Here is a 5,069-nt window from a genome sequence, read left to right as displayed (position 1 = left end):
TGGGGGAGCTCAGGGAAAGACAGCTCCAGCTCGTAGAGTCCCTGTGGAACAGAGCGGCTCAGTGTGATTCCAAGGTCTGAGAAGGCGTGCTCGCCCAGGCGTGCTCGCCCACAAGACGCACGCACCTGATTAGCAATTGTGTTATTTAGGGATTAAATGTTTCCTTTTCAAGGTATATGTACTGTTTTTCAGCAGCTTATACACGTTTATGGAGTTGTAGGAAATTAACTACTTAATAAGGTCACTGCCAGGTTTTTGTTCTGACTAAACACACGATGAAAAAATCACCAGGACACAGAGGGTAGCTTCAACCAGCTTAAGAGGTAAATGAATAAACATAAAGGGGGTTTGCTTCTGCAGAGTGGAATGAGGGGGACGCCTGGAGAGCAGTAGGGAACTCCCTTTTGTTCCTCCTCCCGAAAAGGACAGCACTCCTCCTTCTGAAGCAGCCGGCCATTCCAGCCCCTAAACCAGCAGGAGGCCACGCTCACTTTTAGAAATCCAGCAACCATTTCTTGGGCCTGAGAATGTGTCCAGCATGTCCTCCTGAGGACGAGGGCGCCACGCACAGCCCTGTCTCCATCCTGCCAGCCAAGCACTGAGGCATGGGTGCCGGGACCTGGGCATCAGGGCACCTCCTGGCAGCTCTGGCTGTCCTGTTTCTAGTGACCACAAATGAGACAATCCAAGGCTGCTGAACACAGCAGTGTGAAGCCTCAGCCTTAGTTCAAGTCCCGCTCAGCCACTGTGCTGCTGGGGCCCTCGATGCTCCCAGCCCCGTTCTTCTGGCTTAGGAAGAGGAATACTGGAGCCATAGGGAATCACGTGAGGATCAACCACAGAAACACACGCACAATGAGCTCACGGTACAGTGGTTGGCGCCTGGAGAGGACTCAACAAAGGTCAACAAGTCGGCCTCACGACAGACGTCGAGCTGACAAAATGAGGTTGCTGGGAGTCTTCCATGAAGAGGAGCAATTCAAGATGGCGGCTCAGTCCCCTTCCTTGCTTGGCGAACCCTTTCGCTGCTGCGCCTCTAACCCCGTCCAAGGCTCCGAATGGAGTCAGGGGCCAATAAGCGTTTGTTGAGTGAGCTTACTAAATCTTTCATTTGCATCACTCTTTCTACATTTCAGGACATGATCACATCTGCGTTTTAATTCAGTTCTAGTGATAATTGGGATCAAAGGAAAATTGGAAAGCCCAATGCTTCGGAGTTATTGCCAGAGTTTTGGTCCTATGTTTTGCATACTTTTTCTATTAAATCCTGAACACAGACTCTGAGCCCCTTTGAGGCCACTAGAGGCTAAGTTACTTGCTGCTCAAGGTCACCCTGCTGGCAAGTCACTGAACCAAGATCCATCCTTCAGTAAACACTCGGTTCCCAGGGCTGAGGGTTCAGAGGTTCAGAGGTTCAGAGGCGGGAGGCAGAGCCTCCTCAGAAGCAGGTGATGCCTGTCTCCACCACACTATTCTGCTCTCTTTCTGCAGGAACACTGTCCGGGTCAAACCTGATGGCGAGAACAAGGAGAAGAAGAAGCAGCCCCTGTGCATTGCATGACATCAAGTCTTACTGTATGTGTGCAGTGGGCGAGACACAGAAACAAGAGGCATGCTTCGCCGAGACCCCTCTGCGTGTTGTGATGTGGGCCGGAGGCTCTGTGGTGTGGTGGAGGTCAGATAGGAGCTCGGGCGCTTGAGGAGAGCTGGGCTTGAGCTTTGCTCCACGGTTTAAGAGCTTGGGTGAGTCGCTGAACCAGCCTGAGACACTGTCCTCATGTGTCAAAGTGGGTCAGTAAAAGTAAGTCACTCTACTCGGATGCATCTCGGAGGCGTTATGCTGAGTGGAAGAAGCTGGAACAAAGGCTACACGGTGTGTGATGTCAGGTATACAGTGTTCTGGGGAAGGACTCACAGAGGTCAGCAGCTGTTTGGGGGTGGGTGAGCAGGTGGGGCAGGACTGGCCAGCAGGGGCAGAAGGACACTTTTTGGAGATAATTTGCACGTGGTGTGGCTGTAGGATGCCATACCCATTTGTCAAAACTCACCATCTTGCATCTCTAAAGAGTGTGACTTGTTCTGTATTTAAATTATACCTCAATAAAACTGACTCGAGAAAAATAAGTAGCTCATGGTTTTTTTTTTTTTTTTGAGTTGGAGTCCTACTCCGTTGCCCAGACTGGAGTGCAGTGGCATGCTCACGGCCACCCCTGAGTTGAACTGCTGGGCTCCAGCGATCCTTCTGCCTCAGCCTTTCAAGTAGCCAGAACTACAGGCATGTACTACCACACCCAGCTAATTTTTGATTTATTGTAGAGACGAGGTCTCACCATGCTGCCCAGGCTGGTCTCGAACCCCCAGGCTCAGGCAATCCTCTTGCCTCGGCCTCCCAAAGTGCTGGGATGACAGGCTTGAGCCACTGCGCCCGGCCAGCCGATGGGCTCCTTAGCACCAGTGACTCAAGTCATACCTGCAAAGTCCTTGGAACAACCTGTGGGATGGGGCCCAGTTGTAAGTTTGCTCCCATGACCGAGTCAGCCCATCTGACCTACACGTCTCTGAGAGCCAAAGAACCCTCCAGAAAACTGGAAGACAAAGCAGAAATGTTCTTCATGAGTTCTTAAGATATTTACCACTCAATGTAGGATGAAGAAGGAAGTCTTACATCCATCAGAATAAGTGCATAATCCTCTGGCACCATGAGAAGCCCATGAGGACATGCAATGTGGAGGCCAGACACCGGCCACAAATCATAGTGGCAGTGTGACCGACAGATGTGCTCCCTGGCTGAGTGTAAAAGTTACTGGGACACGTCAAGTGTGGATCTGTTCAGTTGCATGATTTCGGAAATTTTTGAGATTTCTAGAGTTGTTTTGTCTTGAAACTCGGGCCTCAGACACCCAGCCACTCCAGGCCCAGCCAGACACCACAGGGACAGCTCGGCCACAGCCACTGTCCCACAACCTCCTCCTCAAAAGGTGGGAGTGTGGGACGGGAGGTTGAGACCCGAGCTCGGCCACCGACTGCTGGGTGACCCGGGACAAGGCCCCTGTGTCTCTGTGTTTCCTCCTCCGTAAATTCAAGGGGTAAGACGAGGGGACCTAGAGTTTCCTACGAACCCAGCTTCTTCCACCCCATGGTAGGAATGCAAGCTAGTGCAACCTTTGTGGAAAGCAGAGTGGCTACTTCTCAACGACCTCAACACTGGGCTTCCATCCGACCTAGCCATCCCGCTTCTGGAAGTATACCCACAGGAGCGTAAATTGCTCTCCCAAAAAGACAACTGCATGCATATGTTAATTGCCGCACTATTCATGGAACCAACCCCATGCCATCAAAAGTGGACGGATAAAGACAATGTGGTACGTATGCACAATGGAATACTATGCAGCCATAAAGAAGAACAAATCATGGCCTTTGCAGCAGCATGGATGCAGCTGGAGACCATCATTCCAAGTGGACTCTCACAGAAACAAAGAACTGAACGCAGTCTTTCACTCATAGCTGGCCCTAAACATTGGGCACACAGGCACAAAGCTGGGAAGAACAAGTGCTGGGTGCTGCTGGAGTAGGGACGGGGCCACCCACTGGTACCAGGTCCACTATCGGGGACAGAGGGCCTACCAGACACTCAGACCGCAAGTGTGCGTGATTTACTTATGGAGCAAATCCTCACATGTACCCCACAAGGCTAAAATAAATTTTTTAAAAATTTCAAAGCATGGTAAATGCTGAAAAAATGAAACTTTCAATATATGTTTTGAATTTAAAAAAAGAATCCAACTTCTAGAACTCTGCAACCCCGGGCTGAGGAGACAGATGTGCTTGGGTTCAACTCAGTGTTTACCAGCTGTAAGAGTTCTCTGGGGCAGATCTTCCTTGCATGCCAAATGGGATACCGACTTCCATCTCACTGGTGTCTTGCGAGGAGCAAATGGAATGGTGTTTGTGAGGCTCCTGTCAGAACTTCTGGCCCCAGATTCTGTCTGTTCTCCTCCTGCTGTCTGCGCCCTCTTCCTGCTGTGAGTCCGACGAGGGACTCTCACATCGTTTAAGCACTTGCGCTACCGTTCGCCTGTTGAGGAATCCCGTCTGGCCTCGCTCTGCACGTCCAGCCTCTCTCCTGCGGGTCCTGCTGCCTGGTGCAGGGGCTTGTGCTTGTCTGCAGAGAGTTTAAACACAGTGTGGCTGCAGCAGGTTCCCAAAGCCAGTCACTCGCTTTCTTAGATTCCCCAGTAGATTTTCTAGAAGTTTCTTTTCCCGACAATTCACTCCATTCAGTCATCTATCCACTCAACACACGATTTTTGAGTCTGTCTATGGGCCAGGCACAGCACCAGACCCTAGGGATATGGAAATGAGTCAGGGCCTGTCCTGAAGGCCCAGAGCCCCCAGGAGCCCGGGGCTGTGATACAAGTCTGCTGAGGGCAAGTTAGGGCCCCACGATGCACATGGCAGGTGCTTCCAGGGTGGAGTCAGGAAGGGCAGCACTGGGACTGAGGCTGGACTTGAGGTACGAAAGGTGGGCAGGTGCTCAAGTCTGGGGCAGCGAAGGGACGGCAGCAGAGGGAGCAGGATGGCAATGGTCTGGGCAGGTGCAGTGGCCCCGTGTGACCGGACAGCATGCTCAGGCCAGGGGTGGGAAAGCACGTGCAGAGGGGGTCGTGAGGGCAAGCCGCGCAGCTGGACAGGCTGCACCCATGAACACTCACCTGCTCAGGAGGGAGGACGGTGGCACTGCACTCTGTGGGTGATGACAAAGAGGCGCCACTGTGTCCCCGCTCAGCTCCAGCCATGCACACTGGTGGTCACTGCTCGGCTGCGTGACGGGCCTGACACGGTGCCCAGGACTCTCTGGGAGACAGTGCAGCGTGGAAGGCCTTTGCTCGATTCCAATGCCTGGTTGAATTTTTTTCAGAAATGGGGCCATTTTCATTGTCTGCAAGTTCGTGGCTCAGACACAAGATGAACAAATGAAGGTGCCAGTTATGAGATGCTGACCCACAATTCTCAGCAAGGTGAGATGCGTTGTCAACACGAAAGCCAACAGAGTCAGCTGCTCCCCATCT

The sequence above is a fragment of the Carlito syrichta genome, unplaced genomic scaffold (assembly GCF_000164805.1).
Source record: "Carlito syrichta isolate Samal-C Ts95f unplaced genomic scaffold, Tarsius_syrichta-2.0.1 Scaffold84601, whole genome shotgun sequence".
In the NCBI taxonomy this organism is placed as follows: Eukaryota; Metazoa; Chordata; class Mammalia; order Primates; family Tarsiidae; genus Carlito; species Carlito syrichta.
The sequence above is the reverse complement of the archived record's forward strand: the minus strand, read 5'-3'. Positions refer to the sequence as shown.